The sequence below is a fragment of the Mustela erminea genome, chromosome 3, assembly GCF_009829155.1.
Source record: "Mustela erminea isolate mMusErm1 chromosome 3, mMusErm1.Pri, whole genome shotgun sequence".
Classification (NCBI taxonomy): domain Eukaryota; kingdom Metazoa; phylum Chordata; class Mammalia; order Carnivora; family Mustelidae; genus Mustela; species Mustela erminea.
Genome location: NC_045616.1, coordinates 124,071,016 through 124,086,093, shown reverse-complemented (window position 1 = coordinate 124,086,093; position 15,078 = coordinate 124,071,016). Strand labels below are relative to the sequence as shown.

Below are 15,078 nucleotides of genomic sequence, written 5' to 3'. Positions count from 1 at the left end.
TCCGAGCGTAAACTCAGCATTTTTTTAATTAATTTGGAAGCAAGTGTCCCCAATAATAAAAGCATAAAATCTGCAGGTTATTAAGAAGCTATAAGAAAAAGGTTTACTTTTTTAGTTTTATTTTGTTTTTCCAGTGTTCCAAGTTTCATTGTTTATACACCGCATCCAGTGTTCCATGTAATATATGCCCTCCTTAATACCCACCACCAGGATCACCCATCTCCCCACACACCCCTCCAAAACCCTCAGTTTGTTTCTCAGAGTCCACAGTCCCTCATGGTTTGTCTTCCCTTCCAATTTTGCCCAATTCACTTTTTCTTTCTTTCTCCTAATGTCTTCCATGTTATTCCTTATGCTCTACAAGTAAGTAAAACCATCTGATAATTGATTTTTTTCTGCTTGACTTATTTTACTCAAAAAATGGTCAGAAGACATGAACAGACAATTCTCCAAAGAAGATATACAAATGGCTATCAGACACATGAAAAAATGTTCATCATTACTAGCCATCAGGGAGATTCAAATCAAAACCACATTGAGATACCACCTTACACCAGTTAGAAAGGCCAAAATCAACAAGACAGTAAACAACAAGTGTTGCAGAGGATGTGGAGAAAGGGGAACCCTCTTACACTCTTGGTGGGAATGGAAGTTGGTGCAGCTACTTTGGAAAACAGTGTGGAGATTCCTTAAGAAATTAAAACTAGAGCTACCCTATGACCCTGCAATTGCACTATTGGGTATTTACCCCAAAGACACAGATGTAGTGAAAAGAAGGGCCCTATGCACCCCAATGTTCATAGCAGCAATGGCCATGGTTGCCAAACTGTGGAAAGGGACAAGATGCCCTTCAAGAGATGAATGGATAAAGAAGATACGGTCCATATATACAACGGATTATTACGTCTCCATCAGAAAGGATAAATACCCAACTTTTAAAAAAGTTTTGTTTTTAATAGAGTAGTAATGAAATTTTCTTCTTTAATGAAGTTTCAAAAGGATCTCAAAACTTCCAGACCCAAACCCTACATTACAATATGGAGAAATTGAGGCCAAGAGGGGAGAACTGAACTGTCAAAATATATTACTGTCTGGTTTGGGAGAAGCTCCTTGTCCTGTGAGCCCCCCCACTGGAAACACAGGGTCCCAAGATACAAGAAACAGCTGTCTTTACTGAGCTACTTCGACTGAAAACCAAGATGTGCTGGCTCCAGTTACCAGCAGCCCACCACGTTCTAGTTCTGGCCCCATCCAAATTTCTTTCCATTAGGCATGGAAGACTAGGAGCCAATTGGAATAAGGACCCAGCATTGCAGTGGTTGGAAAACCAGCAACTTCCTCCACTCCGCTAACAAGTGTTTTGATTGACTGATTGAAGTTGTTATGGCTAAGGGTTTAGGAAAAGAAATTCAACCTATGTTCATCCAAATCACTCTTCCATACTTAAGTTCCAACTACCATGTTAACACATATTGGACAAGGAAGATTTAATTCAGGAGGAAAAGCCTTCAAGAGAGTGATATGGCTACCCCGAACTAATCTGATCTTGGCCACGTGAATGCAGGTGAAGTGTCTATCAAAGGAGGTGACAGTGGTTTTTCTCCTTGTCCTTCTCTGAGGCTCTGACTGAGAGCCCTTTTGAAACATGCCTGGCACCCCCTCCCACCCCTCACCCTCACTCAGAGTCTCTGTACTTGCTGTGCCTTCCTCCTGGAATGCTTCTTCAGTGGCTGCCTTCTTCTTCTCCTTCAGGTCTCAGAGTAAAATTAATCCCTGTTTAATGTGCCACAGCCAACAAACATTGTGCATTTTCTTTATAGCACTTGTTACCTGAAATGACTTCTGTTGCTGATTATTGTCTCTGTCTCACTCCCACAGAATGACTTTGGTTCTCTTTCCACCGCAATTCCCAGATCCTAGCACGGTGTCTAATCTGCAAATTGTGTGTACAGGTATGGGTAGTACATGGAAAGTACTCGATTATTTCCTAATTTAGTGAAAGAAAGACAATGTATTCGTAACAGTGAAGTTTATTCATCAACGTCTTTGAAGACTGGCTGTAGGTACAAAGGTTTTATCTAGAGAAGAGAAGACAGACAGAGAAGACACAGAAGCCATTTTTAACTAACTGAAGCCCTGTCATTTGAACTAAGAGTAGATTTATGCATTCATTCATTCATTCCACACTATTTTCTGACACCTACTCTCATTAGGCATTGTTGTTTATCTTCTAGAAGCAGAGATATGCAAAACAGAGAACAGACAATGAACAGATAAATGAGAAACTATGTGAATTATCAGCCAGCGATACATACTATGGTAAAAAATCTAGGAGGGAGTGGAGGATAGGACTCCCAGAGCGGGAGGAAAGGCTGGCTATTTAATAGGAGTCATCCGAGAAGGCACTGTGATAGAGTTGTAGCAACTGCTGTCCTGCAGGCTACAGAACTAAGTGAGACCAATGGTCAGGCTGGAAGCAGTGGTTCTCGACTTTGGTTACACATTAAGACAAATACCTTGTGATTTCACTTACACGTGGAATTTAAGAAACAAAACATAGGGGAAGGGAAGGAGAAAGAAAATAAGATAAAAACAGAGAGGGAGGCAAACCAGAAGAGACTCCTAACTCTAGAGAACAAACTGAGGGATGCTGGAGGGGAGTAGGCGGGGTGATGGGGTAATTGGATGACGGGCATTGAGGAGGGCCACTTGATACAATGAGCACTGAGTGTTATGTGCAACTGACGAATCACTAAATTCCACCCCTGAAACTAAGAACACACTATATGTTCATTATAAATGAATTTAAATAAGACATTTTTTAATCACCTATGGAGCCTTCACAAATGCCAATGTATGAGCTCTAATCTCAAAGACATGGATTTAATTGGTCTGGGTTTTGCAGCCTAAATATTGGAATTTTTAAAAGCTCTCAAGTGATTCTGATGGGCAACCAAGGTTGAGAGTCACTGCTAGAGAAAGGTAAGATTTAGTAACAAAGAGTAAGAATTTTCTACAACTAGAGGGTGGTCTGCAACATTCTGCTGGTCTTGTTTTTGAACTTGCCACCTCAGGAGGGAAATGTTTAAGAATACCTCGATGTCAATAAGCTACTACTTCACACTCATTACGATGGCTATTATAAAAATAAAACTGAGAAATGACCAGTGTTGATAACCACGTGGATTCTGTGGAGTTATGTGTATTTTATCACAGTAAAAAAAAAGGTTACACTGATGACCACATACCAGGATATTGTATAAGCCTCCTGTGTTAGAGGCGGGTTGAACTGGCTGATCTTTGGTTGCTTTCTAGTCTATGGAAAATGATCTGAACATAGTCTTAGAGCATGGATTCTTCATCAAACACACCCTCATCTTTAGAACCAACTCCCCTGTACTGCTTTCCTCTTATAGGAGAAAAAGCCAGACTGAAGATATGTGGTGAACACCTCTGGCAATAGAGAATTTCATTTTAAATCAAAAGGGTATGTCGGGGTCAGAGAATCCCAAGTTCTGTGTTATGGTTCATTTGTGGCCTCCAATTAGGAGCTTAAACTTTAAACTGTGAGTGACAAGCAAAATTTAAATCATGGAAGGAGCTTTTCTAATTAAACAGAAATGTTCACTGAACTAAATGTAAGTCCAGTAAGGATAATTAAAATAAATCAGGAACCACGTCAGCAAAATCCAAGTTACATCCTTGGGTTACCTCTGACAGCCTTCAACCACTTGGTCAACCGCAACCAGGCAGTCCTCCTCTGGCCAAAGAGCTGTCCATTCCACTAAACTCGTTCTTGGATAGCTGTTCTCACAAGAAAATTTCCTTTCTCTTCTTTTTTAAATATTTATTTATTTTGGTGGGGGGAGGGCCAGAGGGAGAAGGCAAAAGAGAATCTCAAGCAGACTCCCTGCTGAATGCAGAGCCCAACTCAGGGCTTGATCCCATGACCCTGAGATCATAACCCCAGCTGAAACCAAGAGTCAGATGCTTGATCTGGCTGTGCCACTCAGGCATCCCTCCTTTCTCTTCTTCTTTGCTTTTTTCAGTGATTTCTTGATCTATTAATATAGAAACCACAGACTTGTTAGCTCTGTGTACCATTTTCTCTGTTCTTAATAGAAGAAAATGTATAACAATAATTCTGGTTAAATTTCCATATAAGTTAGTGTATGTGAAAATGGATTATAAATGACAAAGTTGAATATAAATAAGTAATCATTGCTATTAATATCAGAACTCCATATAGGGACAATAGTTAAAGTTTTAGGTTTGTAACCTCATCCAGAACCATTGTTTTCAAGGTCACACACATGAAGAATACACTCTCTTAGGAGTCAAGAACACTTTTCTCTTTTTTAGCACCGGCCATGTTAACAACAGCTATGTAACTTCAAAGAAGTCACTAACCTTCTCTCAGCTTTCATTTCTTCATGGATCAATTGATAAAGTTAGATTAAATCTCTCGTTTATCAAATATGTATTAATTGCCAACCACATGCCAAGCATTGTGCTAAGCACTGGGATACCACAGTACAGAAGGTGACCAAGACCCTCCCTTCACAGAGTTTACATTATTAATGGACAAAGACAATAAGCAAGTGCATAGCTAAAGAAATATAATCGGTGATCAGTACTTCAAAGTGACCCTCTCAAACTTTAATGTTCCCGTGAATCTACTGAGGATCTTGTTAAAATGCAATTCTGGGGGTGGTGCCTGGGTGGCTCAGTGGGTTAAGCCTCTGCCTTCGGCTCAGGTCATGATTCCAGGGTCCTGGGATCGAGTCCCGCATCGGGCTCTCTGCTCAGCGGGGAGCCTGCTTCCCTTCTCTCTCTCTCTCTGCCTGCCTCTCTGCCTACTTGTGATCTCTGTCTGTCAAATAAATAAATAAAATCTTTTAAAAAAATGCAATTCTGATTCTTTTGGTCTGGGATGGGAACTGGGGTTCTGCATTTCCCACAAGCACACAAAGAGCATCCAGGATGCCCATGCAGTTGGTTCATGACTCATACTTGGGGTCGTAAAGCTATCACGGGCATTGACAGGTTAGTGGATAGAGAATTACTCAGAGGGAAACTCTAGGTAATCAGGGAACATGGGAAGTGACACTCAGCTGAATTCTGATACATGTGGAGAATCCATGAGTTAGAGGGAATCAGGAGAAGAGTGCGTGCAAAGGTCCTAAGACAGAAAAGACATTTTGTATTCACTATCTTGGGAAGGGAGTGAGCAAGGAATAAAGAATCTGGGGTAAGCTCTGAAAAGTAGCCAGAAGCCAGATCCCTCGGGCTTTGTACACAAAGATGAGAAGTTTATCTTCCATCAGATAATAAAAGAGAATGCAATGAAGTGAATTATGCACAAAAGTGGCCCTGGGGATGCAAATGTGAGAGAAAGAGAATAAGCCTGTAAGGGGCCCTCGCCTGAGTTCAGGTATGTGAGGACAGTGGCTTCGAGTAGGGTTGTGGCTATGGGTGGAATAAAGCTACATTTGGGAAGTCAAGGGATAGGAAAAAACAACAGATCCTTGGATGGATTAAGAAGAAGAAATGGAAGTTCCATTTCTGAATTGCTTATCTGAGTAATGAGACAGAAATTTCATGAGATGGGAAAAAGATGTTATGTGAGATACCTAGAAGACATTTAAGTGAAGGGGTGCCTGGCAGGCTCAGTTGAAAGAGCATATGACTCTTGATCTCGAAGCTCATGAGTTCAAGCCCGACACTGGGTATACTAAAAATTAACTAAAAAATTGTTTTTAAAAGACATTCAGGTGAATATGTCAAAGATACAATTGGATATTTGTGTCTAGAGTTCAGAAGGGGTGGCTGGGAAGGAGATATACTTGGGATTTCCAGCATTCTATGGGATTTAGATCCCGGGAGGAGGGATGCCATCAGCCAACCAGAGGGCTAGAAGCTTGATAGACTCTAATACTAAGCCATGCCAGAGAGAAGGAGGAACCAGAAGAGGAGAATGAGAAAAATGCCCAGAGATGTGTGAGGAACATCAGATGAGGGTGATACCGTGGAAGCCAAGAGTGAAGAAAATGTCAAGTCGTAGGGGGTGGGGGTGGGGAGCATTCCTTGATAGCTCCCCAGAAAAACCACAGGACCACTTCTGGGAATGAGGAGAGACCAAGAGACAGGGTGACTAGAGCAGTTTTTCTTTTTCTTTTGATGTATTGAACTGTGCAATAAAATTATATCTGATCAGCAGGTTCCGGCTTTGGACCAATGATCTTTGGAGAATGTGTCTCCTCTTCCAGTCCTGGTAAGTCCCAGTCACATGGGAAGCATCTTTCCCAAAAGTACATCCACACGGGATCCCAGGCAGCTCAAAATACTCCCTATCCAAGGCTTCCTTCACCCATCCTGTTCACCACTGAATGGTCCTCTGAAAGAACTGCAGGTAAATTAGAAAAGACAGTATTTATTTTCTTGCCAATCAACAGTCGGCACAAAGGATGCTAAGGTACTCTGACTTAAAAGAGTGACCCGGAATAAAATTGGATTGTTTTTCTAGTGTGGGTTTTATTAACCTTAAATATAAGGTGTTTTCAAGAAAGATGAAAGATTGGGTATTGACCAAGGCGACCTTAACTTTCTGCTCAGCTTGACTAGACTTTAGACAGACTTCTCTGTACTCTAGATTCTGGCCTCCCTTTTCTTAGAGTATTTGCCTTAGTTTTTTTTAACTGGAATACAGTTGACATACAATATTATAGTAGTCTTAGGTGCACCACATCGTGATTCAACATTTATGTACATTACGAAAAGCTCACCACCATAAGTGTAGTTACAATCTATTACCATATAAAATTAGTGCAATATTGTTGACTATATTCCTTATGCTGTACTTTACATCCCTGTGACTTATTTTTTAATTGGAACTTTGTACGTCTTAAACCTCTTCACTTATTTCAGCCCCTCCCCCTCCCACTACTCTGGCAACCACCAGTTTTTTTCTCTGTCCTTAGGAGTCTGCTTCTGATTTAGCTTTTTTGCTCATTTATTTTGTATTTCAGATTCCACACACAAATCATATGGCATTTGTCTTTCTCTGTCTGACTTATTTCACTTAGCATAATACCGTCTAGGTCCATCCATGTTATCGCAAATGGCAACATTTTGTTCTTATTTTATGGCCGGGTAATATTCCATGGTTTATACACGCCACATCTTCTTTGTCCATTCACCTGTCCATGGACACAGGGTGCTCCCATATATTGGCTATTGTAAATAAGGGTGCAATAAACATAGAGGTACATGTATTTGTTCAAATTAGTGTGTGCATTTTCTTTGGGTAAATACCCAGGAGTGGAATTACTGGATCATATGGTATTTCTACGAGGATCCTCCATACTGTTTAGCATAGTGGCTGCACTAATTTACATTCCCACCAAGAATGTACCAAAGTTCCCTCTTCTCTACAAGCTCCCCAGCACTTGTTATTTCCTGTCTTTTTTGATGCTAGCCATTCTAACAGGTAAGATCTTAGAGCATTTAGTTTAGGAACCTTATAATTGTAAATTCTTCCTCTAGCTTCTGGGATAGAAATATTTTTAAAAGGCTTTTTCTAGTTTTACAAGCTAGAACTGTCTTCCTCATGGACCTAGCAGCCATCCCTTTGAAATGTTATCATTAAGGAAGACAGAGCTCCTACACCTCCCTCCCAGTTTCTGTGGGAGGGTAGGAGCCTAACTTCCATGGACACATTGCTCCGAATTGTAAAACTACCTCCTGTTTTCCTTTGGGTAAGGTCAGATAGCAAACACAGATGGCCTGTGAGCCCCACCCCCACTCGATTCCTGGAAACCTCTCCTGTCCTCTGTTTCAGCGAAATTGAGTTCAGATTGCATTCTGGTTTCTCTCTCCAACAGCAAACAGCCTTGAAAAAGTCATCCTTATCTGTTTAATTTTGCCCAGTGCAATTTTTGCTTTGACAGTATGCATCACTTTTACAGCTAATTATGTCGTGTCGTGTGTGCATACGGTCTTCATTACCTCTATTAGTTGCCATGAACAAAACCCACGACAGAGCACATACAGGCGGCTTAGGCTCAGATAATGTTTGTGTTGGTAATATTTCTTACGTAAATTAATTTTTAAATGCCTTTTTAGGTAAAGTAGAAATAGTAGAGCCCATGGGAATGTTAACCTCTTTTCCTCTGTACCAATAACTTCAGAAATATTGTAACTGTAACATTTTTAAAGCATAGGTCATTTCCTGGGACGCCTGGGTGGCTCAGTCGATTAAGCGTCTGCCTTTAGCTCAGGTCATGATCCCAGGGTCCTGGGATAGAGTTCTGTATCTGGCTCCTTGCTCAGTGGGAAGCCTGCTTCTCCCTTTCCCTCTCCCCTATCTTGCGCGCTCTCTAACAAATAAATAAAACCTTTTTAAAAAGCATACATAATCTCCTTTAAATATATGCACTTATTTTCTGGGTTTCTTGACAGCCTAATGTACAAACAATGGCCAGACCCTATAAAACAATCAAACTCCGACGGGCACTATGTGCCGCAACCAGCGCAAGGTCAAGCCTTACTCAGTGACGGCCAACCTCTGTATGTTTCCCCTCAAGACCAGCCACAGAAAGACAAATATGCCCTCCCCAAACCGATTACATGAGAGGGTCCCCTTCTTGTCAGCTCACCTCTTGCTTCTCTGTGCTAAAAACGTCCAATCAGAGAACGGCTAAAGCCCTGTTGTTTTCACTATAAGCTTTTCTGCTCTCATGCCCAAGTCCTTGCAAACTGCACATGATGATGGCTGGCCCCAAACCCCCTTGCTCTAATCTCTGTGGAATGCCCCTGTTCCCATTCATGTGGTCTTTATATATTCCCATCTTCTAGGTGTGTTCTAGGTGTTCCACGGACTTGGAATACTATTATTTTTGAATACTCTGGCATACTATTATTTTTGAATACTATTATTTTTGAATATTTGCTTTATGTTACTTTGGGTTCCTAATGGTCAGTTTTCAGGCCTTCCAGCTAGATTTTTTTTAAGGTTTTTTTTTTTTTCCTTAAAAAAACTTTTTTTTTTTTTTTACAGAAAGACTAACTAGGATAATTCGTATAAAACTGTTTCATCATTTTGGAGCATGGTGCTCCAAAATCACTGGGTAGTATCAAATCTTGGTTAAAACACAGATTGCGGGGCGCCTGGGTGGCTCAGTGGGTTAAAGCCTCTGCCTTCAGCTCAGGTCATGATCCCAGCGTCCTGGGATAGAGCCCTACATCAGGCTCTCCCCTCTGCAGGGAGCCTGCTTCCTCCCCCCTCTCTCTCTCTACCTGCCTCTCTGCCTACCTGTGATCTCTGTGATCTCTGTCTGTCAAATAAATAAATAAATACAATCTTTAAAAAAAAAAAAACACAGATTGCTGGGTCCACCTGCACAATTTCTAATTCAGTATCTCTGGAGTGGGGCCCTAAATATGCCTTTCTAACAAGTTCTTGGGTGATGCTGATGCTGTGGGTTCTGGGGACCACATTTTGGAGAACCACTGACCTCGAGTATTAAAACAGGATGCCCTTTACCCTGCCTTCATTTCTCTACTGCAAGTTACTTTGTTTTCTCCTAAGTGTAGAACTTGCTGCTCGCAAGTGGGGAAATTCTGACATTGATTTATTGAGCACCTACTCTATGGCAAACAGCGCACTAAGGAGGTTTTCGATGCTGCCTCACTTTATCCTCTCAGTCACGATGTAATCTAGTATCATGGTGTCCTTTGTCGCAAGAGACTGGTGCTCAGGGTGGTCGGGAAACTTAAGTTCCTAAAGCTCTCAAGTGGTGCGCATGGGACTTAACCCTACACACTCGGATTGCAACCCAGTGCTCTTCCCACCAGATTTTAAACATGCTCACAGAAAACTGAATAAAATTCCTTAAAAAGAAAAAACTGCTAAAGTTTCACTTTTTGTTTACAAACTTAATATCCAATGTGATGATGATGACTGCTAATACACCTTGTGAAAATATGCTGGCTATAGAAAATGGTAGAGATCGAAAAATCTTTCCCAGAAGATTATGCAAAATGGAGTTCAATGCAATTAAAAAAAAAACCCAAAAACCAAAAATCAAAAAAAAAAAAAAAAAAAAAAAACAGCCAAACAAAAAACCCTCCTTTTGTTTTTGAAGACCCCAGAGGAGGGTGGGAGGGCGGGGCTGGTGGTTCATGCTCCGCTGACGAAGGTCAGGTATTTTTCAAATGCAAACCTGTGGAGGAAAATTCTAGTAGCAAGCTTTTAATAGGCTCTTCAAGGTCCTCAAAGATCACACATGTGGGCCATGAGAAAAACTTCAAAGCCTTAAGAGGCTCCGTCTGTATAGAGTATAATGGGAGTTCAAAGCTGCAAGGAATACAAAGGCTATCAGGATCAAAGACGCCCCGCTCGAGGCCAGTCCTGAATGCAAAGCCAGGCCAGACTGAGGTGACCAGGTAAGACCTGCATTTGGGAAGAATCTCACTGCTGCACAGCGTGTTAACTATGGGGGCTTCCATCCATTTGGGAACTATCATGCTAAATGCCAGTGCCAGTAAATTAAACCCGAGAGGTGAGTCTTGCTCTAAGAAAATCCATTCTCCCAAAACTGGAACTGAGAAAACAGCTGAAGAGATATATATTTTTTTTTCTTTGCAATTTGTTTTTTGTTTTGTTTTTTTTTAATCTATATGCAAACTCAGTGTAGGGTCTCTGGTCTATTTTGCAAACACCCCTTTGCCCACAGTTGCTGAGGGTCCCTAAGGAAGAACAAAAGTGGCATGTGTTCAGTATTTGTCTGATCATTCCCTTGAAATTATTCTTGTTATAAGAAATCCAGCCCAAGGAGGAAATAAAAATGTGGGCCACATGAGGCCTCGCCCCTGTAGTCAATCATTTACCCTGTGGATAAGGGCTCAAGGAAAAGCGGAATTTCCCATCATCTGATAACAAGCTGCTCCCCATCACCCAGCTATAGTTGGCCCCCATCACTGGGCTCTGCTGCTAATGAAGCCCACTCTGCATATTTTGCCAGGGTCCAGCCTTGTGGTTGCTCAGTGTTCTGATTTCTCACCTACCTTTGCTCAGACAGTGTAAAACTTTTCTGCTCAAGATGAAGGAAGAAACCGCTTGGTGTTGCTCTACTATAGGGCCAGCCATGCAATGGCTGGTGGGCCAAATCCAGCCCTCTGCCTGTATTCACAAATAAAATTTCATTGGAACACAGTCACACCCAATCCTGGGTGCATTTTCTATCGCTGCTTTCCACGACAAAGGCAGAGTTGAGGGGTACCTGGGTGGCTTAGTGGGCTAAAGCCTCTGCCTTCGGCTCAGGTCATGGTCTCAGGGACCTGGGATCCAGCCTCTCACTGGGCTCTCTGATCAGCAGGGAGCCTGCTTCCTCCTCTCTCTCTGCCTGCCTCTCTGCTTACTTGTGATCTCTGTCTGTCAAATAAATAAATAAAATCTTGGGGGAAAAAAAAAAAGCAGAGTTGAAGAATTATGATGGAGACTGTTTGGACTGCAGAAACTGAAACGACTTACTCTGACTCATTCTGAAATGAGTTTGATGACCGTTGCTCTTCTCGAACCCCAAACGAGGCTGGCCTAAAAAAGAATACAGTATGGAGACCCTAGGATCTATGAGAACCTATTAAAAGAAACCTTTTTCACTGGGAGTCATTCGTTCCTCTGGATTTTTTCACTAAGTGGAAAGAGGCATTATTCCACTTGACCACGCTAGAAACCAGGCATCTGACTCCATTTCTCCTCCTTAACCTAAGCCACTACCTACTTTGAGTAGCTCTTAAAACTCCTCTCTCCTCTCCAGTCCGCCATCAACACCCTAATGAAGGCCCTCCTGTTATCTTTGCAGAGACTACTGCAACCACTTGTGTCCCACTGCCTACTGTGCCTTCAGTTACAGGTCTATAATTGAACTCTTCATGGTCCTCCCATCAACCCTGCTTCCCATCTCAAGAAGCAGGCTATTTTCCCATTGCTTGGACCCCTTAATCTTAGAGTAATTCTCAGTAAGCCTCCTTTTCTCATATATCACACACATCAGCAAACCGTGTAGCTCTACCTTAAAAATGTCTCCGACTTCGGACCCTTTCCTCGCTCGTTAACCTATTACCAACCACAACACGCCTCATCCGGGTGATGGCAAAGGCCTCCCAACTGGTGTTCCTGCTTCCCCTGTTTTCTGTACATTATCCACTCTCCACCCAGTAGACAGAGTGAGCTTTGAAAAATGTTTCAGTTGGAACGTGTCACTTCCCTAATCACCACCCTCGAGATGGCTTTCATGACATCCGCAGTATTACCCAGAACACTTGCATGGCCTACAAGACTCCACAAAGCTGGCTCTTGGCTGTTCTATGGTCTCCACCTTTACCCCATTCTCCTTTTCTCATGGTGCTCCTGCTGTAAAGGCTTCCTCATTATACCCAGAAGGAGCAAGTGGGCTCTCACCTTAGGGTTTCTCAGTGGGTGCTGCCCCCATCTGGATGTCTCTATCCCAGGGGATCAAAACTACTCACTTCCTCACTCAAGTCTCTGCTCAGATTCACCTCAAAGAGATGGCTTTCCTGACCACCAGAATGAACACGGGATGTCTCCTCTAGTCCCCTCTTTTGCATGATTGATCTTTACAGCGGTGGGCTAGTACGTCCTCCTACACATCAGAATGTCTTAAATGTAATCCCCCTGAATTGGTCTGTTATGCTCACTGATGGTATTTCCAGCCCCTAAAACGGTGTCTGGCATATACAAGTACTCAAAAAGATGAAGGGATAAATGAAAACTTGAATGAATAAGTGAATGAACCTTTTAATTGGTCATCTGTCTTTACTCTTCCTCTTCCCAACCATTAGCTGCGCTGAAGTTAACATGTATCTCTTCGCTTTTTTCCAGAAGAAACTAACTCACGTCCCCCACTTGTCCAAAATCTTGTAATGTCTTCCTCTCTCCCAATGCAATGTAGGAAAAATACTGATTTAACCTGGGCTCTACTTAGTTCTCCGTCTCTATTTCTGACACTATTCCATAACAGACTCTACCACAGAGAAATGCCAAATCCCCACTGGAGGACGTGGGACACACTTGCTGTCCCCTTTCTCTCCCTCCCCTTCTTTCCCTGGCAAGCCCTTGCATGTCCTTTGGGACTTAGTTAAACATTTTCCTCTCTGGGAAGCTCCCAGAACTTCCTCTTCCTGTATGTTTTATAGCACTTATAATTACATATCATAGCTTTTAACACACTCTATTTTAATTATTCACTTAAATATGTGTGTCATCTCAACCATACTGTCTTATTCACTTTGGTATCTGCAGAGCCTAACACAAGAAATACACATTAAACAAGTAAAAATAAATGTGTAAGTTAACCCCACGCCTGAAAGTTGCTCAAGCCTTAGCAATCAACATAAAGGTGTGTTTTGTTTATGTTTTTCTTTCTTCCACTCAGTACTTTGACTTAAGCTGTATCTAAACCACTGTCTGAGTCAGGTGTAGTAAGGCCACCAATCAACTCTTTGAGTTACAACTTCTATAACTGTTGATGCCATATGTAGACTGCCAATAGTTAGCTAGCTTCCCTAGGGAATATCAGAAGTCTTTCCCACATATTCTGAAGGCTGACAATGCTTTTTTATTTTATTTTATTTTTTTTTATTCATTTATTTGACAGAGAGAGAGAGAGAGAGAGATCACAACCAGGCAGAGAGAGAGGAAAAAGCAGGCTCCCTGCCAAGCAGAGAGCCCGATGTGGGGCTCGATCCCAGGACCCTAGGATCAAGACCTGAGCTGAAGGCAGAGGCCCAACCCACTGAGCCACCCACAAAAGCCCCTGACAATGCTTTTAAATCTATTTTCTAGTCCTCTTCTGGGCACTGGAGTTGTTGTGAGGATTAGTTAAGGAAATACATGTAAAACACTCAAGATACTGCCTGGATTATACTATATGCTCAATAAATGCTAGCTATTATTATTCACCTTTTCTGTTTATTTCAAATACACACACCCAACATTCCCATGTGTCCTGGTCCTCTAACTCATAGCATAGCCAGACACACAGCCATGTCAATGACTGGTCATCACGACAACATGTTGTAATTTGGCTGGGGGCTTTTGAAATAACAACTAAAAATACAGTCCAGTGGAAGGAGATAATGAGTAAGAACACACTGGAATTTTTCCAGACACAGCTAGGAGAAAAGCAAATGTGACAGAGCAAAGAACAAAGAAAATGTGCTGAAAGTTCACAAGAGTGGGGATAGAGTTTGGAGGGTGGTGTGCAAGTGTAAGAACTGGGGGACCCATCAAGCCACCATAAGCCTGAGGAGTGAAGGGTATCTAACATCTCGATGCGGCACAGGGTTCTGAAGAGAAAGCTCTGCATTCAAGTTTACAGTCATGTGCACACCCATTCACACCTACACACCCTGTCAGGTACAAAGTCCATAAGAACAAGCTGGGGAGTGATGGGAAGAGGGGAGGGCAGGCGGAGAGTAACTGCGGGGTCACCTGGATTCTCTACTTGCATGCCAGCAGGCGTCCTTAGAACAGAATCCTATAAAGTAAGCTTGCTTAAAGATGACCGCTTGGGATTCCAACCTGCCAAACCGAAGAACTGCACTACAGTCCATAAATGTGTGTCCAGACCATGCACTTGACAAATGTAGAAAGAGCCTTAAAAATTCGTGCTCCAATAATCCTACTTCTAAAAATTTATCCTAAAAAAATACATTATTAGAACTGCTGTTAAAGACTCAGGTATATCATAGGAGCACCTGGTTGGTTCAGTGGGTTAAGTGTCTGACTCTTGGTTTTGGCTCAGCTCAACCTCAGGGTTGTGAGATCGAGCCCAGTATCAGGCTCGGTGCCCAGTGTGGAGTCTGCTTGAGATTCCCTGCCTCTCCCTTTCCCTCCCCCCATTTCTCTCTCTCTCAAATAAATAAATAAATGAGATCTTTGAAAAAAAAGAAAGAAAGAAAGAAAGACTTGATACATTATGACTCACAATCATATTGCTTGTAATTGGGAACATTGGAAACAACCTAAATGTCTAAATTTGGGTATCAGTTACA

General features: G+C 42.1%; 1 protein-coding gene across 4 annotated transcripts in view; it reads right to left on the bottom strand.

Annotated features, from left to right (window-relative positions):
• The window catches only part of HTR4 (5-hydroxytryptamine receptor 4), a 176,566-nt gene that overhangs the window by 78,738 nt on the left and 82,750 nt on the right, over positions 1-15,078 (bottom strand). The window lies entirely within an intron of this gene.